At 48.2% G+C, this 26,186-nt stretch overlaps 1 pseudogene; it reads right to left on the minus strand.

The window, feature by feature from the left end:
• The window catches only part of LOC134958089 (X-ray repair cross-complementing protein 5-like), a 230,080-nt pseudogene that overhangs the window by 87,992 nt on the left and 115,902 nt on the right, over positions 1-26,186 (minus strand).

The following is a 26,186-nucleotide window of genomic DNA, read 5'->3' on the forward strand; positions in this document are numbered from 1 at the left end:
GAACTACAAACTCCAGCCACAGCCAGCCACAATCCACCAGCAGTAAGAGACTTTCCTCAGGTGTTTTATCATTATCTACCTGTGCACTCATTATCAGTTACCATCTGTGCATCTCAGCAGTTAACATCTATTTGCTTAGAGACTGTCTCCTGCTTAAGCCCGTTAGGCTATCCGGACTTGTGCTTCATAGAGACTGTACATTTATCAGAGTTCTGTTTTTCCAAAGTTATTTCATCCTGAGTTATACTGAGACTGTGTGCTTTTTACAATTACCGGAGTTCTGTTTGTTTCAATCATAGTTACCAGTGACTTTTGAACATTTATTTCCTGTTATTTCTGGTTTTGCATTCCACTGCACCTGTTATTCAATTGCTTTGTGATCCCTGTGACATAATAAATATCAGCGCCTATGCGCAGGACTATTCTTCGGTCTCCTCGTGTATTACGTCACACCAACACTGACCCACTAACGCCCCCGCCGGGGACAGACAAAATCAGAATCCTGATACGCTGTACGTATCTAAGCTGCTCTATTTAAAACGGACACTAATAAAATTCATATAACGAGCGCTGTAAAAAGTTATGAAAAAATTTATGAAAACAGTGGCACATGTAGAAAAAAGACTTAGTATAAAACGTGTTTACAGCTCCTTTTGGAGAATTTGAGCTCAGTCCATTTCGATTCACAAAATGTGAACGTTCTAACTGTCCCTGACTACTAACCGGTACCATGCAGGAGTCCAAGAGGTGGTATGTTGAACCCTTCTCTCCCGAACCGCTGCGTCCAGCGGTAAGGGATCGCGTCACCATGATTAAGTGCGCGGTGACGCACGAAACGCGTTGGAGGCACAGAGCTACAGTATACCATCTGACCGGCCCGAACTCCCTGACGCCGAGCCGCAGTGTGACGTCATCGAGCCGCGACCTAACAGCTAGCCGCGATCCCTTTCTGTGACGAGAAGTTCTCTTCACATAAATTTTCAAAGCCCTCACCACATCCAAGGACTTTGAGGTAATTGAGGAGTCAGTAGCCACTGGTACCACAATAGGTTGGTTGATATGAAAAGCTGACACAACCCTTGGAAGAAATTGCTGACGAGTTCTGAGCTCAGCTCTATCGTCATGGAAAATCAAGTAGGGGCTCTTGCATGACAAAGCCCCCAATTCTGACACACGTCTAGTAGATGCCAATGCCAGCAGTGTGACCTCCTTCCAAGTAAGAAACTTGAGCTCCACCTCCTGCAAAGGTTCGAACCAATCCGATTGCAGGAGCTGCAGCACCACATTAAGATCCAAAGGTGCCGTTGGAGGCACAAAGGGTGGCTGGATGTGCAGAACCCCTTTCAAGAATGTCTGAACCCTTAGGGAGAGCAGCCAATTGTTTCTGGGGAAAAATGGACAAGGCCGAAATCTGGATCCTTATGGAGCCCAAGCGCAGGCCCACATTCACACCTGCCTGCAGAAAGAGGAGAAACCATCCTAGTTAAAACTCCACCGTAGGAAACTTCTTGGATTCACACCAAGACACATACTTTTTCCAAATCGGATGGTAATGTTTAGACGTTACTCCCTTCCTAGCCTGGATCAGAGTAGGAATGACTTTGTTCGGAATGCCCTTCCGAGCTAAGATCTGGCGAACAACCTCCATGCCGTCAAACGTAGACGTGGTAAGTCTTGATAGACGAACGGCCCCTGTTGCAGAAGGTCCTCGCGAAGAGGAAGAGTTCTCGGAGCCACCAGCATTCCAGAAGATCCACATACCAAGCCCTTCTTGGCCAGTCCGGTGTAATGAGGATCGCCGGAACTCTTGTTTCTAACTGAGGTACACCCCATCGGCCTGTTACCTCTGCGAATACCTCCAGATGGAGGCCCCATTCTCCTGGATGGAGATCGTGTCCTGATCTTGGAGAAGATGTGCCGCTTGTAGAAGGCCGTAGTACACGGCCCTCAGTTCCAGAATGTTTATCGAAAGGATGGATTCCATACTTGACCACTTTCCTTGGAAGTTTTCCCCTTGGGTGACTGCTCCCCAACCTCTGAGACTTGCATCCAGTTAGAAGGATCGAATTCTGAATCCCGAACCTGCGTCCCACGAGAAGGTGACAAATTTGCAGCCACCAGAGGAGCGAGATTCTGGCTTTCGGCAACAGGCGTATTCGCTGGTGCATGTGAAGATGAGATCCCGACCATTTGTCCAGGAGATCCAGTTGGAAAGACCGTGCATGAAATCTTCCGTACTGTAAAGCCTCGTAGGAGGCAACCATCTTCCCCAGAAAGCGAATGCATTGATGAACCAATACACGGGGAGGCTTCAGGACATCCCGGACCATTTAGTGGATCACCAACGCTTTCTCCACTGGTAGAAACACCCTCTGCACTTCCGTGTCGAGAATCATCCCCAGGAAAGGCAGTCTCCTTGTCGACTCCAAATGTGACTTTGAAAGGTTCAGGATCCACCCATGATCCTGGAGTAAACGAGTTGAGAGAGCAATGCTCTGTAACAGCTTCTCCCTGGAAGATGCTTTTATCAGCAAATCGTCCAGATATGGAATTATGTTCACTCCCTGCTTGCGGAGGAGTAGCATCATCTTTGCCATGACCTCGGTGAACACACTCGGTGCTGTGGAGAGGCCAAATGGCAGCGCCTGGAATTGATAGTGACAGTCCAGCAGTGCAAATCTTAGATAAGACTGGTGAGGCGGCCAGATCAGAATGTGAAGGTACACATCCTTGATATCCAGGGATACCAGGAATTCCCCCTCCTCCAGACCCGAGATTACCGCTCTCAGAGACTCCACCTTGAATTTGAATTCCCTCAAGAAGGGGTTCAATGATTTTAGGTTTAATATCGGCCCTACCGAACCATCCGGTTTCGGTGCCACAAACAAGTTTGAGTAATAACCCTTGGGTTTTAGGTGAGGTGGAACTGGAACAATGACATTTGCTTGCACCAATTTGTGAATGGCTTACTCTAGGATAGCACTTTCTGTCAGCAAAGCTGGTAAGCCTGATTTGAAGAATAGGTGAAGTGGGAGTTCCTGAAACTCCAGTTTGTACAGCTGGGCAACAATATCTTTTACCCAGGGGTCTAGGCAAGAAGACGCCCAGATGTGACTGAAATCACTTGCTCCCACCTGTCTGATCTCCAGACTGGGAGGTCCACCGTCATGCTGAAGACTCGGAGGAAGCAGAACCTGGTTTCTGTTCCTGGGAACCTGTTGGTGCAGGTTTTCTGTATTTCCCCCGACCTCCTCTAAAGAAAGTGGAAGTGGGTTTGGACTTTTTAACTTTCGCGGTCCAAAGGAACTACATTGTAGATGTAAGATAAGATTTCCTAGTCGGTGGTGTTGCTGAGGGAAGGAAGGTTGACTTAACCACAGTTGCCGTGGAGATCCACGCATCCAATGCGTCCCCAAACAGAGCCTGACTTGTGAAGGGTAGGTGCCCCACACTTCTCTTGGATTCCGCAACCGCAGTCCATTGCCGTTGCCAGAGTCCTCTGCGTGCCGAGACAGCCATGGAAGAAGCCCTTGCATTAAGCAGGCTAAGGTCCTCCATGGCCTCCACCATGAAACCTGCAGAATCCTGTATGTGACGCAAAAACAATTCAATGTCACTCCTATCCATAGTATCTAATGTGCCTGACCACTTTACTATGGCTTTAGAAATCCACGCACAAGCAATAGTGGTCCTTAAAGCTACCCCTGTAGCAGTGTATAGTGATTTCAGCGTAGACTCAATTTTGCGGTCAGCAGGCTGTTTCAAAGCGGTTGAACCAGGGATAGGTAAAACCACATTTTTAGACAACCTACTGTAGATACAGAAGCGTCTACTATAGGCGGGTTTTCCCACTTTTTCCTGTCCTCTTCAGGGAAAGGAAAAGCAATGAGAACCCTTTTTGGGATCTAGAATTTTTTCTCTGGGTTTTCCCAGGATTTTTTAAACAAGGAGTATAACTCCTTAGAAGCAGGGAAGGTAAGGGAGGATTTCTTATTTTCTGTAAAGTAAGCCTCCTCTACCTGCTCAGGTTTAGGTGCACCCCCTTAGCCAGGGATGCATCTCCCCCCTGCATATCCCCTTCACCGTCCCCTGTATCAGAGTCGTTAAACGTGTCAGCTTGCATTATCTCGGCAAGAGCACGCTTTTTCGCGTATGTAGTAGGGGTCCTAGATGAGGTAGTGGGAGCTGAATACTTCAAACCCTCTACAGATTTCCTCAAAACCTGCGTTTCTTTCTAATTAAGTGAAATCCTACATGAAATCTGGGATATCATTCCCCTTATAGAATACACCCATGGGGGTTCGGACTCAGAAGGCTGAGAAGGTATATATTGCAGTCCTGAGTACATGGAATAGACTCTTCAGGAGAAGATACTGTCAAAGTCAAATTGCAAATTTCGATATTTAGAATACACTATGGCATTTATTAATGGATGCATCTACGATGCATGCATCAATACAGTAGAAGATGCATTTGTTAATAAATATCATACTGTGACAAAAATTTGCAAATAATTCTTACACACTCAAATGTAGTATCTCCAGGAATACAAATCAAATAGTGTCTTAAACATATCAGATTGTATGTTCACAATGGCTGTGTAAGCAATCTAGTGTTCTTTACTCATAGACTTTTGTTCTGTTGGAAAGGTAAATACCTTATGTGTGCCTTACTGTAAGCACAAACAATTGTTGTGTGTCGAGTCAATAGATCCTGGACTGTCATTGTTACACCATAGGTCAGAACAAACAAGAAGCCAGATACGATACAATAGCAAGGACATGCAGATTCTTGATTGTGTGCTTAACACACATTCAAGCACTTCAGAATTCTGTGTATTTATATTCAATAAAATACAGACCAGATATTGATACTTGCACTAAGAGTGATATGTCATAGGTATTATGTATTCAGGTTTTATGATTTACACAGCACTGACCTGTCCCCTACACAATGAGTTATACATAGCCTTTACACAACTGATTAACTGTGTATATGTGTATGTATATATAAATATAAAGGTATTGTTCCATTAAATATCAAGGACACTGCAAAAGGATACCGTGTGTGGGATCAAATTGTTCAGGGTCACATAAAAAATAATTCGGCGGTTGCGAGGATATTGTCACATATTGCGGCAACAAGTTATTAGCAATACCGGATTCATGTATATTACTGAATGATAATGTGGTGGGTTTGAATGGTCTTGGGGCGGGAACTCAGATGTAAACAACAGTAATCACATCTCAAGGACTTCGTTATCGCCCACCGTTTGAGCCAACCAATGATCCCCAGTGTACTGGATATGTCCCACCCCTGGACCAATAGCAGAAGACCCAGCCCCAGACACATACCTTCTTCAATACACAGTATATAAGTATTTTCCCTTACCCAGGAATTCAGTTGTTGCTAATTCTAAATGGAGATGACTGTCCACTGAGCTAAGGGTGATGTATGCTGGATGTAACTGTTTCTTATGTAACTGTAACACTGCAACCCTATCTTATACTTATATAAGTTATCCTGAATGATATACTGTACATATGTTATTTTGTATGCATACCTTTTAATATCAAATATATATATATATATATATATATATAACCCAATAGTACCCTTATCTTGCACCTATAATAAGAGCAGCACTCTGGGAGAGATCCCTGTTGGCAGATCTCAACAACATACAAGATAAAAACACAATTCCCAAGCGCGCTGAGTGAAACGTAATTTACGATGATTCTTCCAACAATAACCACACTGGAGAATACTTATATCAGGGGACCTGTAACAGACAACCCCTCACCAAATAGTCACCCAAACAAAAGGCCCAAGGCCAATTAGCAAAACAATAGTTTAATAACATACAATTGAACAAAAAGATGTCACAATTAGTTTGTCTCATTCTTTTTAAAATTAGTGCCAGTAAATTGTATCCAGAATGTTTAGTATACAATGATAACTTTTAGATACTCCCTCACCTTTTACAAGGTGAGAGCTCAGGAGGGAGTATCTTCACAGACTGGGTGGATTGTTTTTGACTGACAGATCCAACGCGTTTCGTCTAGAAAGACTTCATCAGGGGTAACTTGTTTGGGAAAGGATAAAAAGAATAACTTAAGAAGGACTGCTGTCCCAAAACAGAGACAAAATGAGTATAAAATATAGAGTATGAAGATGTTATGGGGAATTTTTTGAGACAAAATACCTACCAATATAAAAACCAAGCTTATTTGACACTGGTAGGTTTGTATACGAAGGATCATAACCTAAGAGAATGAGGGGCACATTATCAATTGCATTAGGAAATATATACAAAAATTAATTAATCAATTAGAAGTAACCCTTACTGGAATTTGATCTCAAATTCCTGCCCCTCATTCGTCTCTTTCTGATGATCTGCAGGGAGAAAATGGCTCTGGTGATGCTAGATCCGTTCTGAGAAGTCCCGCACTAAGTTGTTTATTCTGGCCTGAGGTATTTTGTCGCTAACAGCGGGATTAGCACCTGTTAGCAGTCTTTGACCAATGTAGGGTTTCTGCAGCAGCAACTGTTGCTATTACTGATGTACCTAAACAACTTAAGAGCATACAACCTAAGTCCAAATTTGATCCTGTGTCAAATAATCCATCCATTAAAACATTCTCACGCCTCATGGAGAGGTTGGGTAATGATTGTGATCATGACAGTGGAGGCTATAGTAATCTGACGGGTCCTGAACGACAGGCACTAAAAACTTTACAATCTCGTTCTGATATTATAATCAGAAGTGCTGATAAAGGTGGAGCGATAGTGGTTCAGGACCTGTCTGATTATATTGCTGAATGTAATAGGCAATTATCAGATGTTGGCATCTATGAAAAATTGACACGGGACCCCACTTATGAATTCAAAATGGAGTTGGACAAGGTGTTATCTAGGGCGGTCACTAATTCTTGGATATCCAATGAATTGTTTATTGCATTAAAAACAGCACATCCTGTGGTGCCCCTATTTTATACCTTGCCTAAGCTCCACAAGAATAGTCAGACACCCCCTGGTAGACCAATCATTTCTGCCAGGGGCTCTTTATTTCAAACAATTTCAGTTTATTTGGATGCATTATTAAATCCATGCATCCAGCATACTGTATCGTATCTCAAAGATACTAATGACTTATTAACAAGGTTAAATGCTTTAGATTCACTTCCACCTGGCACAATATTTTGCAGTGCAGATGTTGTTGGGCTATATACCTGTATTCCCCACGATTTGGGGATATCAGCGGTAGCAGCATTAATTGAAAACAATCCCCATTATGTTGGTCCACCTATGGAATTGTTTTTGGAATTATTATCTTTAGTGTTGACCAGAAACTACTTTTTTTTCAACGGTGATTTCTACTTGCAGCGCCTTGGCTGTGCGATGGGGTCCAATGTGGCCCCATCGTACGCCAATGCGTTTATGTGTTGGATTGAAAAACCCATTCTTTTGGACAATCCCTTCAGCCATCGGGTCATCATGTACGTCAGGTACATAGATGACTTGTTGATTGTGTGGGGTGGTTCTCAGGAATGTTTACGTGATCTTTTGGACAGGCATAATACATCTTCCAGTGTTGTGAAATTCATGTATGATTTGAGCACAACTAATGTTAACTTTCTAGACGTCAATATTGCATGTAGGGATGGCCAAATCTGTACATCCCTATATATTAAGGAGACGGATCGTAATACTGTCCTTAAAGCCGATAGTTTCCATCCTCCTTCATTAAAATATGGTCTGCCATATTTGCAGATGCTTAGAGCACGGCGGATCACGAGTGATCCCTCTAAAATTGACCATGCTCTGGATGGAATGGTGTCCAAGTTTAAACAGAGGGGTTATGATAATGAATTACTATTGGCTACTAAACAGAGGGTTATACAAATCCCCAGGGAGGTTTCTCTCAAAGGAACAAGGAAATTAATTAATTAATTAGAAGTAACCCTTACTGGAATTTGATCTCAAATTCCTGCCCCTCATTCGTCTCTTTCTGATGATCTGCAGGGAGAAAATGGCTCTGGTGAGTGCTGGATCCGTTCTGAGAAGTCCCGCACTAAGTTGTTTATTATGGCCTGAGGTATTTTGTCGCTAACAGCAGGATTAGCCCCTGTTAGCAGTCTTTGACCAATGTAGGGTGTTTGCGCTGGCCCAGGACGCCCCTCACAGCGCTGTACACCAAATGCTGCTGAGCCTTTCGGAGCGCAGCCTGTCAGAGCTGCACTCCCACCCTTGTGCCGCCATACCTGCCGGCGACCCACTTCCTGAGCCGCAGGCGCTGTACTCACCACTCTTCTTTCTTCTGACTCTGTTAGGGGGTGGCGGCCGTGCTGTGGGAGTGAGAGGTCGCCTCGTGGGCTTGCGATCAGCTCCCTCAGGAGCTCAGTGTCCTGTCAGCAGAGATATAGAACCATTAACTTCAAGAGTTGATTCCTACTCCCCCCCTAAGTCCCACGAAGCAGGGAAGCTGTTGCCAGCTGCCTGCCTGTACCTAACTAAACTCAGAAAATATTAAAACTAGGAAAACTCCTAAGAGCTCCCCTAGCTGTGACCGGCTATTCCGGGCACATTTTCTAAACTGAGTCTGGTAGGAGGGGCATAAAGGGGGGGGGGGGGGGGGGATCCAGCCCACACTATTAAACTCTTAAAGTGCCAGTGGCTCCCAAAGGACCCATTAATACCCCATGGTGCTAGATGGACCCCAGCATCCTCTAGGACGTAAGAGAAAAATCAGAAATGGGGAACGACATGATAATGCCCCTAAATCTGATACTCTTCTAGCTGACACCATAGCCAGTAGAAAGAGAACTTTAGCTGTCAACCATTTAAGATCTACTTTATCAAGTGGTACAAATGGGGCAACTTGAAGGGCTTTCAGGACTTAACTTAAGTCCCAAGGCACTGTAGGAGGAACAAAAGGAGATTGAATGCGCAGCATTCCCTGGAAAAAAGTACGCACATCCTGTAAATTGGCAATTTTCTTTTGGAACCATACAGTCAATGCTGACACTAGCACTCTCAAGGAAGCCACCTTCAAACCTTTATCCATTTCTGCCTGAAGGAATTCTAAGATCCTGGAAACTCTGAAAGACTTAGGGTCCATTTTCCGTTCACTGCACCAATGAATATAGGTTTGCCATATTCGGTGATAAATGCGAGCTGAGGAAGGTTTCCTTGCTCTGAGCATAGTTTGAATTATCTGTTGTGAGAATCCTCTTTACTTCAGGATAGAGGTTTCAAGTGCCACACCGTCAAAGACAGTAGATCCAGATGTCTTTGATAACAAGGACCCTGCATCAGTAGATCTGGACGTTGAGGGAGCAGACGTGGAGCATCCATCAACATTTTCTGCAGATCGGTGTACCAATGCCATCTAGGCCAAGCCGGAGCTATTAGTATCATGGCATCTTTCCCTTGCTTTATCTTTCTCACCACCCTAGGTAATAGAGTGATTGGAGGAAACGCATAAGCCATCTGAAAGTCCCATCTCACTGACAGGGCATCCACAAAGATCGCTTTGGGATCCTTTATTCTTGACCCGTATGTGAGAACTTTGCTGTTCAGACAGGACGCCATGAGATCTATCTCTGGCAACCCCCACTTGTCTATTAGAGTCTGGAAGACCTCCAGGGGTAGAGCCCATTCACTTGCCTGAATGGCGTGTCGACTGAGAAAGTCCGCTTCCCAGTTTAGGACTCCCGGGACAAACACTGCGGACAAGGCTGGATGATGAAGTTCTGCCCACTTTAGTATGTGACTTACCTCCTTCATCGCTTTACGGCTGCGAGTTTCTCCCTGATGGTTGAGGTATCTATCTCACCACCATAAGAAAGCTTAGGGCTGCTAAAAACCAGCAGCCCTCTGACCATGGTCCGGCTCCTGCCGCACCAAACAAAAAAACTGATTTGCCTGAGCCAGTAGGCGGGGATATATGGACGGGCCCGTTGCATGTTGGGAGGCCGGAAAGCTTTGACCGATTGGTGCAAATCCCCTGTTGCTTCATCATATCGCATTGTTATCCTGTGGATAACCTGTGGACCCTGCCAGAGAAATTATTGTTACTGCTCCTTAACTCTTTCAGCAATCCCCCAGTGCAAATGCATCCCAGTCAGACAGCCATCAGCTCTAACTCCATCTAAACCACAGCTTGTTTGGGGAGTGAGTCTTTTGTACTGATTGCCCGACTGTTAATCGTTATCCTGAGTGATTAGGGCGTTACCCTGGCTTGCTGTTACAGCACAAAAAAATGCCAAAGACCAGCTCACTCTGTAACCTGACACCATTGGATGCTGAAACATGGGGAGGCTAATGGACGGCCACCTAAACTATATGGAAGTAACGTGCTGTCCTGCAGTATATTGACAAACAAGGTAATTACATTTATACTTTACCAAGTTTGTCTGTGGCCCCCTCAGATGTGTGTCTGGATAGGGCGAGTACTAGTGACATTGCAGTGAAGTGTAGTGACTTTCCAGAGGCCGCCTTTCAGAGTGGGAAAAACTGGTTCACACAAACCTCTAAGTAACTGCTCCCATTCTGATAGTGTTAGTCCTTGGAACCATACATTCAATGCTCACACGTGCGCTCTCAAAGAAGCCACCCTTAAACCTTTATCCATTCCTGCTTGAAGGAATGCTAAGACCCTGGAAACTCTGAAAGACCTAGGGTCAAATTTTCTTTCACTGCACCACTGAAAATAGGCTAGCCATATTCGGTGATAAATGCGAGCTGAGGAAGGTTTCCTTGCTCTGAGCATTGTTTGAATTACCTGTTGTGAGAATCCTCTTGACTTCAGAATGGAAGTCTCAAGAGCCACGCCTTCGAAGACAGTCGATCCAGGTGTCTGTGATAAGGACCTTGAGACAGTAGATCTGGACATTGAGGGAGTAGGAATGGAGCATCCATCGACAGCCTCTGCAGATCGGAGTACCAATGTCTTCTGGGCCAAGCCGTGGCTATTAGTTTCACGGCACCCGTTCCTTGTTTTACCTTTCTCATCACCCTGGGTAATATGGCGATTGGGGGAAACACATAGGCCAGATGAAAGTCCCATCTCACCGACAGGGCATCCACAAAGATCGCTTTAGGATCCTTTGTTCTTGACCAGTATGTGGGAAACTTTGTTGTTCTGACAGGACACCATGAAACCTATCTCCGGCAACCCCCACCTGTCGACCAGGGTCTGGAAGACCTCAGGGTGTAGAGCCCATTTGTTTGCATGAATGGCGTGCCGACTGAGAAAATCCATTTCCCAGTTTAGGACTCCCGGAACAAACACTGCGGAGAAGGCTAGATGATGAAGTTCTGCCCACTTTAACGTGCGACTTACCTCCTTAACTGGTTTCCCCTGAAGGATGTCCTTTGCCTGAATCAGTGCCATGTATATGGCCCGGAGTTCCAATATATGTATTGGCAGGCAACTTTCTTCCTTGGTCCACTGCCCCTGGAAACAAATCCTTCCTGACACCACTCCCCAGCCCTGAAGGCGGGCATCCGTTATCTGAATTTCCCAATCTGATATCCAAAAGGGTCTCCCTTTGTCCAGATGGGATGTCTGTAGCCACCAGGCTAATGACCTCCTTACTTCCAGTGTAAGGACCATAGTCTGCGTTTTTATCATCTGATGCAACCCATTCCATTTGGCAAGGATCAGATACTGCAGAGGCCTCAAGTGGAACTGTGCATACTCCATTGTGTCGAATGTCGACACCATCAATCCCATCACATGCATTGCTGCGTGAATGGGTATCTTTAGATTGTGTAGCAGCTCCTGAATCCTTGACTGAACTTTGGCTATTTTGTTCAGAGGTAAAGTTACTCTCTGAAGGCTCAAATCCAATGCAGCCCCCAAGCGAGTCATCCACTGTGACGGAACCAGACAATTTTGTCCAATTTATGAGTCAACCGTGCTTCTGCAGACACGCTGTTGTCTGTTGCAGATGATACAAAAGCAATTCCTGAGACTGTGCCAGGATTAAAAGATTCTTAAGGTATGGAAAAATTCTTATACCCTGCTGGCGGAGATAAGCTGCCATAATCTTGGTAAATACTACAGGGGCTGTGGCCAATCCAAATGGAAGGGACCGGAACTGAAAATGCTGTTGGAGGATAGCGAACCTGAGATAGCGCTGATGGGACAGGGCTATAGGAGCATGTACGTAAGCATCCTGGATATCCAGGGATACCATTAAATCCCCTGGCTCCATGGCCAAAATGATGGTCTCCATATGAAACAGAGGCACCCAAATGTTCTTGTTTAGCACTTTGAGATTGAATATGGACCGGAACGACACATGTGGCTTCTGGATTAGAAACAGGTTGGAGTAAAAACCCTGTCCTCGTTGTGCAGGAAGAACTGGAATGATTACTCCTGACTGAGGCAATTTCTAAACTGCCTCTTGCAAAGCCCTGGCCTTCATCTCTACTAAAGATGGGCTGGTACAAAAAACCCTTTGAGGAGGGCGTTTCTTGAAAGCAAATGCATAACCGAGAGATACCACTTCTTGCACCCAGGCATCTGTGGTAGACTGCTGCCAGATATGTGCAAATTGAAGAAGTCTGCCTCCCACCCTGGGATCCCCCAGGTGGAGGCCCACACCATCAGGCTGATGGCTTATCTTCTATTTTAGAAGGCGGTCCTCTGGTAGCCCAATGCTTTCTAGTCTTACCAGACTTGTTGTATTGGGACTGTTTGCCATCATCTTTTGCTTTCCCTTGAGACCGAAAAGCTGGAATTTTACACTTGAATTTGTAAGTGGAAGGAAACTTCACTTTCTTGGAGTCTGCTTCTGACTCCAAAATATTGGTTAATTCTTTACCAAAAATAATATCTCCACTAAAAGGTAAAGACTCCAAAACCTTTTTTGTTCTGAATCAGCTTTACATGTACATAGCCAAACTACTCTGTGAGCGGCTAGTGCTGAAGCTGATGCCTGAGAGGCAATTGTACCCATATCCAAAGCTGCTTCTTCCAAAAACATTGCAGCCTGTTTGATATGTGCAACATGGGATTTTTGCTCTCTAGATGCCATTGAAAGATCCCCTTTCAGTGCATCAGCCCAGGCGGCCACTGCTTTTGCCATCCAGGCTGAAGCCATGGCTGGTCTTATGATTGTCCCATCTACTCTCCTATCCGTGACATCATTTAATGATGTTGAAGGTAAAGGCAATGTAGATTATCGCACTAATCGAATGACATACGTTTCTACTTTGGGGGCCACCTCCCTCTTTAAACAGTCCCCAGCCGGAAGAGAATAATTGGAATTCCATTTCCTTGGAATTCTAAATGTCTTACTGGGCGTAGCCCAAGCCTCTTTCATAATTTTCTTCAGCTGTTCTGACCCAGGAAACTCAGTCCTAACTGTTTTGGGATGTTTAAGGATTTTATTGGATTTTAACACAGGCTCTGCTGATTTTTGTAAAGATAGAATGGCTTTCATCGCATTAACTCAGATATGTCCACTGGGCTGAGACCTTCCTCCTCATCTTCGTATGCAGAACCGGAGTGTAATGAGTCTTCATCCTCAGATGAATCCTAATCTGAAACATGTGTAGACTGTGAAGATGTTGTTTCATGTCTATGTGATTTACTTACCACTGGCCTTTCATCCTGTTTTTGTTGAGAGACTGCTGCTTCCCCTGATGGATGTGATAAACCCCAGGTGGAATGCTGCATGTAAGGGTTAATAGTGTAACCTATCCCTGGAATTATCCGCTCAGCTATACTGGATAATGTCTGTGCAAACGTAGCCCATGGGGGTTCTTGCACCTGTGTCTGCCTTGGATTTTTCAAGAGACTTTGGAGAAAGCTAAAACAATTTACACACAAACCATTCTGAGCCAGATCCTGAGAGGTTAACCCAGCTTTGCAAGAAAAACATGACATGAGTGTATTTTCCTCACCCATGCCGCTCTTAGACATGATAAATAATCACACACTTGCAGTGTTCTACACAATGTGTGACTGTAATCACTTTCAATTTTGTTAAAGTGACATACAATTCGACCCTACCCTGCTTTGCACCAGCATTGAGGATTGGAATCTTGACCATGGTCCGGCTCCTGCCGCACCAAACAAAAAACTGATTTGCCTGAGCCAGGAGGCGGGAATATATGGACGGCCCCGTTGCATGCTGGGAGGCCGAAAGATTTGACCGTTTGGTGCAAATCCACTGTCGCATCATCATATCCCAATTTTATCCTGTGGATAACCTGTGGGCCCTGCAGGAGAATAAATACTTAAGTAAAAAAGTAGGACCTAGTTAGAGCCTTCTCCAAGGCACTAAAAACAAAACTGAGGATCCAGGTTATAGGGAGGGGTTAGTTTGAACTAGCTAGTGCCCGCCTCCAATCCACTTAAGGCATTTCCAACAGGTAATGCATCCCATAGATGGATGATAAAAGGAATGTATACATATATATTGTGTGTGTGCTTATATATACATACACGCATGCAAGGGGTGTGCAGTAAGCGGGTGGACCACTGGAGAGCCATGATCTTTTATAGCTACAAGACAGCGGGAAACTTTTGACAAGCTGCTTTTGTGGAGGTAGAACCATCCTGAACCACTGTGTTTGAGTGGTTTGCAGAATTTTTGCACGGATAAAGGTCCCTGGAAGACTAGAAGCCCTGTGACCAACCTGTGTCCACCATCACTGGGGACAACATTGCTGCCACACGGGCCATAAGTTGAGGTGGACACCAAGGTGACTAGATAAGGAAATAGTCATCTCACCGGGATTTATCCGCTTGATACTCCACAAAGAGCTTGGTCTGAGCAGGGTTTCTGCATGATGGGTGGCCCATCAGTTGACTCGAGAGCAGGAGAAGACTCGGTCGACTTGGTTCTGCAACATGGCAGCCAGGTTTGATGGCAGATGCTCAAACTCTGTCTGGAAGATCATCAGTAGTGATGAATCCTGAATAAACAGTTTTGCCCCTTGACCAAATAACTGTCGGCCTAGTGGACCCCAGTTGGAGGTGCACCACTACAGAAGTTCCGACATGAGCGCAGACTGGTCAAGCAGATTATGGCTGTGGCCAAGACTGGTCATGTAGCTACCGTAACAACAGTGCAATATCACTGGTACGCCAACCAGTGCCTGCCACAAGCGCTGGAAGCCATTTCCATGCGCCATACAAGAACCTGCACTCGTGGTGCTCTACTCCATCACAACTATACACCTGCCACAAGTGCAGGAAGGTGGTGCATTTTCTGGCCCATGCATGCATCCAGGAGCATGGTCATCTGCCATACAGTTCAGACATGGCCCCTGTAACTTCTTTGTGTTCCCACAAAGGAAAGGACCTGGCCCCCACTTGCTGGCAGCACAAGTGGCCTCCCACACCACAAAGAAAGCCTTATCTGCTCCCCACTTTCCGGATGAGGCTTGCCCTGTATGGTGTGCGCAGGAGCTGGCCAGTGTCGCAGTGAAAGGGGAGCGGTGGTGAGGGCGTCTGATGCTGACTCACTGCCTGCTCAGTAAAGAAAAATAAATAAGTTAAGGAAAGAGGATGCTTACAAGTAGCCTCTCAAACCCGTCCCCGCTCCTTGGGCTCCAAACTTAAACTGATCCTATAGGCTGAGGGGCCAGGTGGTCCTATAAGTGAGGGCGGGCAGAGGAAGAGGTAAAGAGGTAAAGGGTAGAGGAAGCCTGTGCTAGTGGGAAAGAAAAAACAGGTTTTTGATACCTACCGGTAAATCTTTTTCTCCTAGTCCGTAGAGGATGCTGGCATCCACTTCATGACCATGGGGTATAGACGGTTCCGCAGGAGCCATGGGCACTCAAGACTTTTCAATGGGTGTGAACTGGCTCCTCCCTCTATGCCCCTCCTCCAGACCTCAGTTATAGGGACTGTGCCCAGGGAGATGGACATTTCGAGGAAAGGATTTACTTTAAACTAGTGGTGAGATACATACCAGCTCACACCTCAACTATGCTGCACAACATGGCATTCAACATAACACACTCCAACAGGCATGAACCAATTACAGCAATGTGCTGAAACTAATAAAACTGCAGGTAAAGTACGCACGGGGACAGGCGCCCAGCATCCTCTACGAACTAGGAGAAAAGGATTTACCGGTAGGTATCAAAATCCTGTTTTCTCATACGTCCTAGAGGATGCTGGGGTGCGGATGACCCTGCAGCACCGATTGACCGAACTTGAGGTCTTCATCGGCCAAGGTGTCAAACTTGTAGAATTTTGCAAATGTGTTTGACTCCGACCAAGTAGCTGCTCGGCAAAGTTGCAATGCCGAGACCCCCCGGGCAGCCGCCCAGGATGAGCCCACCTTCCTAGTGGAATGGGCCTTCACCGACGTCGGTAACGGTAATCCAGCCGTAGTATGAGCGTGCTGAATCATACTTTTGATCCAATGCGCAATAGTCTGCTTGGAAGCAGGACACCCAATTTTGTTGGGAGCATACAGAACAAACAAAGACTCTGTTTTCCGTATTCGAGCTGTTCTAGCGACATAAATCTTCAAAGCCCTAACCACATCTAGGAGACTTTGACTCTGTGAACGTGTCAGTAACTACTGGCACCACAAGTTGGTTTATGTGGAAAGATGAAACCACCTTCGGAAGAAAATGTTGACGAGTCCTCAACTCTGCCCTATCTTCATGGAAGATCAGGTAAGGGCTCTTGTGAGACAAGGCCCCCAATTCAGACACCCGCCGTGCGGATGCCAATGCCAAAAGCATCACCACTTTCCAAGTGAGAAACTTTAACTCTATCGCTTGTAGAGGCTCAAACCAAACTGATTGAAGGAACTGCAACACCACGTTAAGGTCCCATGGTGCCACTGGAAGCACAAATGGAGGCTGGATGTGCAGAACCCCTTTCACGAAGGTCTGAACCTCTGGAAGAGAGGCCAATTGTTTTTGGAAGAACACTGACAAGGCCGCTATCTGGACCTTGATTGATCCCAATCGGAGGCCCGCCTCCACACCAGCCTGTAGAAAATGGAGAAAACGTCCTAACTGAAACTCCTCCGTAGGAGCCTTTTTGGATTCACACCAAGACACATATTTTCTCCAAATACGGTGGTAATGTTTCGACGTTACTCCTTTCCTGGCCTGAATAAGGGTGGGGATGACTTCCTTGGGAATAGCCTTTCGGGCTAGGATCCGACGCTCAACAGCCATGCCGTCAAACGTAGCTGCGGTAAGTCTTGATACACGCACGGCCCCTGCTGCAGCAGGTCCTCGCGAAGAGGAAGAGGCAGAGGATCCTCTATGAGCAACTCCTGAAGATCTGGGTACCAAGCCCTCCTTGGCCAGTCTGGGGCAATGAAGATTGCTTGAACTCTTGTTCTTCTTATGATCCTGAGCACTTTTGGGATCGGCGGAAGTGGAAGGAAAACATACACCGACTGGAACACCCACTGGGCCACCAGCGCATCCACTGCTATTGCTTGAGGGTCTCTCGACCTGGAACAATATTTCTGAAGCTTCTTGTTGAGACGAGATGCCATCACGTCTACTTGAGGAACTCCCCAAAGACTTGTCACCTCTGTGAAGACTTCTTGGTGGAGGCCCCACTCTCCTGGATGGAGATCGTGTCTACTGAGGAAGTCTGCTTCCCAGTTGTTTACTCCCGGAATTAAAATTGCCGACAGAGCCTTTACATGTCTTTCTGCCCAGAGGAGGATCTTTGTCACCTCTGCCATTGCCGATCTGCTTTTCGTTACGCCCTGCCTGTTTATGTACGCGGCTGCTGTTAAATTGTCTGACTGGATCTGCACGGGATGATCTTGAAGAAGATGTACCGCTTGTTGAAGGCCGTTGTAAATGGCTCTCAATTCCAGCATGTTTATGTGAAGGCAGGCTTCCTAACTTGACCATTTTCCCTGGAAGCTTTTTCCCTGAGTGACAGCTCCCCAGCCTCGGAGACTTGCATCCGTGGTTACCAGGAGCCAGTCATGAATTCCGAACCTGCGTCCCTCTAGTAGGTGAGAACTGTGTAGCCACCACAGGAGCGAAATCCTGGCTTTTGACGACAGGATTATCTTCCGGTGCATGTGAAGGTGGGATCCCGACCACTTGTCCAACAGGTCCCACTGGAATACTCTGGCATGGAACCTGCCAAACTGTATGGCCTCGTAGGCTGCCACCAACTTCCCCAACAACCGAATGGACTGATGGATCGACACACTTGATGGTTTCAATATTTGTTTTACCATTTTCTGGATTTTCATTGCCTTTTCCACCGGAAGAAAAACTCTCTGAACTTCTGTGTCCAGAATCAGCCCGAGAAAAGACAATCTTGTCGTCAGTTCCAACTGTGACTTTGGATAATTTATGATCCAACCGTGTTGTTGGAGTATCGACAGGGAGAGTGTGATGTTTTGTACCAACTGCTCCCTGGATCTCGCCTTTATCAAGAGATCGTCTAGATAAGGAATTATATTGACTCCTTTTTGACGCAGGAGAACCATCATCTCCGCCATCACTTTGGTGAATACCCTCGGCGCCGTGGAGAGACCGAAAGGTAACGTTTGGAATTGGTAATGGCAATCCTGAACCGCAAATCTCAGATAAGCCTGGTGAGGAGGATAAATGGGAACATGCAGGTAAGCATCCTTTATGTTTACAGACACCATGTAGTCCCCATCCTCCAGATTGGAAATCACTGTCCTCAGTGATTCCATTTTGAACTTGAATCGTTTCAAGTAGAGATTCAGATTTTTTATGTTTAGGATCGGTCTGACCGAGCCGTCCGGCTTCGGAACTACAAAAAGGCTTGATTAAAACCCTTCTCCTTGTTGTGACAAAGGTACCAGGAATATGACCTGATCCTGACATAATTTTTGGATTGCCGCTGTTACTGCTTCCCTTTCCGGAAGAGAAGCTGGCAGGGTCGATTTGAAAAATCGGCATGGGGGAACGTCTTGAAACTCCAGCTTGTATCCCTGGGACACCATTTGCAACACCCAGGGATCCAGGCCAGACAGAATCCAACCTTGGCTAAACAGTTTGAGACGTGCCCCCACCCGAGCGGCCTCCTGCAAAGGAGCCCCAGCGTCATGCTGAATATTTGGCAGAAGTAGGGGTAGACTTCTGCTCCTGGGAACCTGAAATCACTGTGGACTTCTTTCCCTTTCCCCTTCCTGCAAAGAATGGGGAACCTCTTGCTTTTTTTGTATTTATTGGGCCGAAAGGACTGCATGTGTGGGTGATATGTCTTTTTTGCCGGTGCAGGTGCAGAGGGCAAAAATGTTGACTTACCTGCGGTAGCCGCCGAGACTAACGCATCCAGGCCATCGCCAAATAACGCCTCACCTTCATATGGGAGAGCCTCCATATTTCTTTTGGAATCTGCATCCGCGTTCCATTGGCAAATCCACAACGCCCGCCGAGCCGATACTGCCATGGTAGCAGCTTGTGAACTTAAGAGTCCAATATCTTTCATCGCTTCTAGCATGTATGTGGCAGCGTCTTTGATATTCCCTAACTTAAGGAGTATCTCATCTTTATCAATCGTGTCAATTTCTGATGACACGCTTTCTGACCATTTTTCAATAGCACAATAGTGGGCCTGAGCAGCGTACCATTGGCAACATAAATGGATTTCAATGTAGTTTCCATCTTTCGGTCTGCCGGCTCTTTTAGTGAAGCCGTGCCAGGTGCAGGGAGAATTACCTTCTTTGTCAACCTGGACAGTGCTCTGTCTAACACGGGGTGTGTCTCCCATTTTTTCCTGTCCTCCACCGGGAAAGGATAAGCTAGCTGAATTCACTGGGAATACGAAATTTCTTTTCGGGATTCACCCGCATCCCTTCAAAGAGAGTATTAAGCTCGTTGGAAGGAGGGAAGGTGACCTTGGATTTCTTTTCTTTATAGAAATAAACCTTCTCTTGAGGTACAGGGGTGGCTTCCATGACTTCCAGCACTTCCCTTATAGCTACAATCATATATTGTATATTTTTTGCCAATTTATGATCTATTTCTCTGGAGTCACTATCGTCGACACAAGAATCAGTGTCCGTGTCGGTATCAGTATTCACAATGGCCCTCATTCCGAGTTGTTCGCTCGCAAGGCGATTTTAGCAGTATTGCACACGCTAAGCCGCCGCCTACTGGGATTGAATCTTAGCTTCTTAAAATTGCGAACGATGTATTCGCAATATTGCGATTACACACCTCGTAGCAGTTTCAGAGTAGCTTCAGACTTACTCGGCATCTGCGATCAGTTCAGTGCTTGTCGTTCCTGGTTTGACGTCACAAACACACCCAGCGTTCGCCCAGACACTCCTCCGTTTCTCCAGCCACTCCCGCGTTTTTTCCGGAAACGGTAGCGTTTTTATCCACACGCCCATAAAACGCCGTGTTTCCGCCCAGTAACACCCATTTCCTGTCAATCACACTACGATCGCCGGAGCGAAGAAAAAGCCGTGAGTAAAAATCCTATCTTCATAGCAAATTTACTTGGCGCAGTCGCAGTGCGGACATTGCGCATGCGCACTAAGCGGAAAATCGCTGCGATGCGATGAAATTTACCGAGCGAACAACTCGGAATGAGGGCCAATATTCGCAAATGGTCTCTTATGTGACCCAGAGGGGTCGCCTGCGGATGGAAGAACAGAGCCCTGAAAAATCACATCTTACACAGATTTTCTCCAGCACTCAGCATGAGATTCAGACTTATCTAATCTCCTATTGATATGATGCATACTATCACGTATTTCTTTCACCCATGCAGGCTCTTGGTGTAGCGCCACCACATTACAACTCTGTGTCCCTAAAATGCCTTCCTCCGGGGAGGAACTCCCTGCCTCAGACATGCCACACACGTGTACAACACACTCTCACAGACACACTGGGACTTATAGGAGACAGACCCACAGTAAAATCTGTCAGAGGGACACAGTTTTGGAGCAGCCAATTCACAACCCAGTGCCAAAGAAAAAATCCCCGTGCCGCGTACTTTGTACACAGAGACAAAATCCCCGTGTCGCATACTCCGTACACAGAAACCTTTAAGCGCTATTATATTATGAACAATATGATTTAGCACCCAGGCCCCCCCTTTTTTCACCCTGATACTTGTTCAGAAGTGGAGGAGGACCAGCGTCTTCTCTGCAGTCTGTGAATTAGAGAAAATGGTGCTGAACAGTGTGCTGGCTGCCTGAGGAGGAAGCTCCGTCCTCGCAATGGCGCGTTTCTCCTCAGAGATTTTTCACATAATATTTATACTGGCGGGTGTAGGGCTGTGTCTTGGCATCTTATGCCCCCTTTTATCCAGTTTACAAGGTTATTTGCTGCCCAGGGCGCCCCTCCCCTGCGCCCTGCAGTGCCTGTGTATGTGTGGACAGCAATGGCGCGCTGCGCTCCCGCCAGCCGCGCAGTACCTCAGCCGTCACTTTACTTGATTGAAGATCTGTCTTCTTACACTCACCTGTCTTCTGACTCTGTGAGGGGGGTGACGGCGTGCTGTGGGAGTGAGCATCTAGACACGGCTAGCGTTCAGTTCCCTTCAGGAGCTAATGGTGTCCTGTCAGCCAGAAGCAGAGCCATGAAACTCTTCAGGACGTTGGTTCCTACTTCTGCCCCCTCAGTCCCACGAAGCAGGGAGACTGTTGCCAGCAGTTCTCCCTGAAAATAAAAAAACCTAACATAAAAGTTTTTTCAGAGAAACTCAGTAGAGCTCCTCAGAGTGCATCCAGTCTGCCTGGGTACATTTCTAAAACTGAGGTATGGAGGAGGGGCATAGAGGGAGGAGCCAGTTCACACCCATTGAAAAGTCTTAAGAGTGCCCATGGCTCCTGCAGAACCGTCTATACCCCATGGTCATGAAGTGGACCCCAGCATCCTCTATGACGTATGAGAAATTAACTATTTGGTGCCTAGGCTCCGCTGCTCCACTCTATACCCACAGTGATCCCAGTGTCCCCCGTGGCTGAAAGAAGAAATAGTTGTGTTCTAAAGCTTTCGACTAGTAGTGTATGTGCCTGCAATTTGGTTAGTAAGCAATTCTCAACACACAAACATAGCGGAGGAGTAAGTGGGGATTTACATGTCTTTTATAGATTCCTTCCGACTTACCACTGATGAGAGACTCCTCTGGGTAAATAAACTGTGCAGGCCTTATAAAATGGTGTTTCTTAAGCAGACTGATTGGTTTAAACCCAATTAATTCTAAGCTAGGATCATCAAACCTCTTCAGCTCTTCTGTCTCTTCCTTCTCCAAAACAATCTGCCGGTTACTGTAAGTCTGCACAAAGAAAAAGGAGGAACAGTAAATGTTTGTTCATGGTAGTCTTTCAATGTCAAATAGAAATAGGACAATCCCATTTCATAGCACTACCCAAAATATGGCATTAAAAGACAGGCGATTTCATAATGGAATTAAAAAATGCACTTCTATTTCAGAATGTGGCAGCAAAAAGGTGTGTGTGTGTGTGTGTGTGTGTGTGTGTGTGTGTGTGTGTGTGTGTGTGTGTGTGTGTATACTCCCATTACTATCCTTATGGGGACAGAGACCGGACAGAACACCAACACTGGTGGGACTTTCAACATGGTGGGAACCTGAAATGAGGTCCCCATGAGTCAGACCCCACGAGGTGATATTAAAGGCATGTACCAACTACCCAGCATCAAAATCGGACATGTCCTCGAGAATCACATTTTCCAGACAATACTGTGTGTGTATGTGTGCGCAATGCAGATTGTGTGTTAAAGCAACTGACTAGTCCCCTAAAAAATATAGATTTATATATTTTAGGAGCCCACTGCAGTTCCGCCAGGTGGGCACCGCGCGTGTCCCCTCCCCCTGCCCCCTGCAGGAGCAGCAGACAGGGCGCCTCCCCGTAATTTTAGGAACCCGGGTGCCTTCCCATAATTTTCAGGGCCCGCTGCAGTTCCACCAGGTGGCCACCGGGGGCGCCACGCGTGCACCCTCCCGCTTAAGGAGCAGCAGGCAGGGCACCTCCCCGTAATTTTGGGGACACGGGGCGCCTTCTAATAATTTTGGGGGAATGCTGCAGTTCTGCCAGGCATCCACCGGGGGGCATCGCGCATGCCCCTGCCCACTGCAGTAGCAGCAGACAGGGCGCCTGCCCGTAATTTTGGGGACCCGGGGCACCTTCCAATAATTTTGGGCCCCCACTGCAGTTCTGCCCAGTAGCCACCAGGGGCGCCGTGCTAGCCCCCTCCCTCTGCCCCCTGCAGGAGCAGAATACAGGGCGCCTCCCCGTAATTTTGGGGACCCGGGACGCCTTCCAATAATTTCAGCCCCTGCTGCAGTTCCGCCAGGTGGCCACCGAGGGGCGCCGCTCGTGCCCCCTCTTTTTGCCCTCTGCAGTAGCAGCAGACAGGGCGCCTCCCGTAATTTTGGGGACCCGGGGTGCCTTCCTATAATTATCTGGGCCCGCTGCAGTTCCGCCCAGCAGCCACCGGGGGGTGCCGTGCGTGCCCCTGCAGGTGCAGCAGACAGGGCGCCTCCCTGTAATTTTGGGGACCCAGGGCACCTTCCCATAATTTTTGGGGTTCCGCTGCAATTCCGCCAGGCGGCCACCGGGGGCGCCGCGCGTGCCACCTCTTTCTGCTCCCTGCAGAAGCAGCAGACAGGGCGCCTCCCGTAACTTTGGGGACCCGGGACGCCTTCCTATAATTATCTAGGCCCACTGCAGTTCAGCCCGGCGGGCACCAGGGGGCGCCGCACGTGCCCCCTCCCTCTATCCCCTGCAGGAGCAGCAGACAGGGCGCCTCCCCGTAATTTTGGAGACCCGGGGCGCCTTCCCATAATTTTCGGGGCCCACTGCAGTTCCGTCAGGCGGTCACCAGGGGGGGGGGGGCTCACTGCGTGTGCCCCCTCCCGCTTTCCCTGGTAGGGGCTCTAGCCGGGGCCCTTCTTATAATTTTCCAGGGCGCTGGAGAGGAGCTATTCGACTTATCTCGATAAAAAGTGCTGAGTTTCCCAGTCTGGAACTCCCCCAAATGAGTGTGGACAGTTATCCCTCGTGCCTAGACACGTTTCCAGGAGCTAGGGTAAAATCTGAGCATGGCCCGCGAGAATGACGCTCGCTCCACCCGATCTGCTAAACTGAAAAGAACCCCTCAGGCATACCGATATGGCCAGTTCCTCAGGGGAAGGTGATGTGGCTGAGAGGCTGGAACTGCAGGTAAGGATCTGTGACAAAAATGCCTTGGAGCTTAGAGACTGGATACAGACTGAACAATAGAGAGTGGTCTTCCCTTTCAGAGGCAACCCAGGCAGGGCTCCAAGGCTGAAATGGGGCTCCTCCGGGCGTCGGTTGGAGCCCACGGACCGCGCTTTACCCGGCTCCCTCTCCCCTGGAGCAGCGCACCCCTGTGGCAGACAGGGGAAGCGCAGTCCCTCCGTTATTTCCAGTCTCCCGTTACTCCGACCTCCCCTCCGAGGCCGAAATGGGGCTCCTCCAGGCGTCGGTTGGAGCACGCGGACCGGGCTTGGCCCGGCTCCCTCACCCCTGGCGCAGCGTGCCCCGGTGGCAGATGACGGAAATGCAGTCCCTCCGGTATTTCCAGTCTACCGTTCCTCTGACCTCCCCTCCGAGGCTGAAATGGGGCTCCCCGGGGGGCGGATGGAGCCCACGGACCAGGCTTGGCCCGGCTCCCTCTCCCCTGGCGCAGTGCCCCCTGGTGGCAGACGGGGGAAGCGCAGTCCCTCCGAGACTTCCAGTCTCCCGTTCCTCTGACCTCCCCTCCAAGGCTGAAATGGGGCTCCTCCGAGCGTCGGCTGAAGCCTGCGGACTGGGCTTGGCATGGTTCCCTATCCACTGGTGCAGCGTCCCCCCCGTGGTAGACTGGGAAGGCGCAGTCCCTCCGGGACACCAGTCACCCGTTTCTCCGACCTCCCCTCAGAGCCTGAAATGGGGCTCCTCCGGGCGTTGGTTGGAGCCCACGGACTGGGATGGCGGGCTGAACTGGGTACTGCAATTTGCGGAAATCATGCCGATGAGTGTGTATGGGCAAACCCTCAGGCTGGGAGTGGTTCCAAGAGCCTGGGGAAAATCGGAGAGTGTACTGCAAAAGTGCTGCACGCATCACCTGTCCTGCTATGTCTGAGAACCCCGCTGAGAGATTCACAGGCTGAGAACAGAGTCCAGCTGGGAAAAGACAGGTACGCGATAGAAGGTCCTCTTTTCTTTGTCCCGCAAACTGATCGATGTGGCACCCAGAGACCCAGCTGGGAGGGACGCTCGCTTGGCTGGAACCCAAAGGTCCCGGCCAGCTCCAGCGAACTCGGCCCTCCTACTGCCCACAGCGTGCCTGGAACCCCTCCGCTGTAAGGGTTTCTGTTCCCCAGGTGTCCGCCCAGTGTAAGGGTTTCTGACTCCAGGCAGTATGGTCTGCTCTGTCAGTCCAGCAGGTGTATGACAACGCCAGGGGAGCCGGGGAAGTGTACCCATCGCCTAGCAAAGTTTACCCTTGGACCAAGGATGCGGTTCGTCAACGGCAGCTCCTCATGAGTCCCTGGAGAGGGCCCCGGGCGCTGCCATGGTAAGGTGGCCGCACGGAAGGGTTCAGCTGCGGGGCCCTGCGGAGAGAAGAGCCAGACAGGGCGGAGGTAGAGAAAGCGCATGAGAAAGGCGAGTCTCGCATGGCGTGAGAGCGAAGCGTACGCTCTGAGCAAGTCTGGCTGGAGACCGTCCAGGAGAGAAAGGGAGAACGGGAGGCCCCTTTGGAGGGAGTCAGTGGAAGCTGCATGCTGAGTGGGCCCGGGACTACCCATGTGTTGACGTCTGTATCCTGGAGCGTGGTGTCAGTGCTCCGTGAGATGAACCTTTTATACCCTTTAACCCCTCGGGACAAGATGAAACCTGTCAGGTGTAGATCGGGATGTGGTGGGTTGGGGGCAGCGGGGTTCCCTGGGGGCGGACAGCTCACCCTCGCCTCAACCGACGGGGATCTGGGTCGGGAGGCTTGAGGCGACCTTTTTAAATCGCTGCTTACCCAAACCATCCCCCAGGACGGCTTGCACTGTTTTCCCAGCCTACGGGTTGTTGGGCGAGGAGAAAAATGTGAGATTGAGCGGGTGCGGTCCCCCTTTACCTGGGGGCTGTTCGATGTGCACCGGCGCCTGGTAACCATACGGAGTGGGTCTCACCATCCTTCTGACTCCGAACTTCCCCCTTGGCCCGCCTTTGATGGCCATCCACCGGGCCCTACTGCTCTTGCTG

The sequence above is a fragment of the Pseudophryne corroboree genome, chromosome 9 (assembly GCF_028390025.1).
Source record: "Pseudophryne corroboree isolate aPseCor3 chromosome 9, aPseCor3.hap2, whole genome shotgun sequence".
NCBI classification, from domain to species: Eukaryota; Metazoa; Chordata; class Amphibia; order Anura; family Myobatrachidae; genus Pseudophryne; species Pseudophryne corroboree.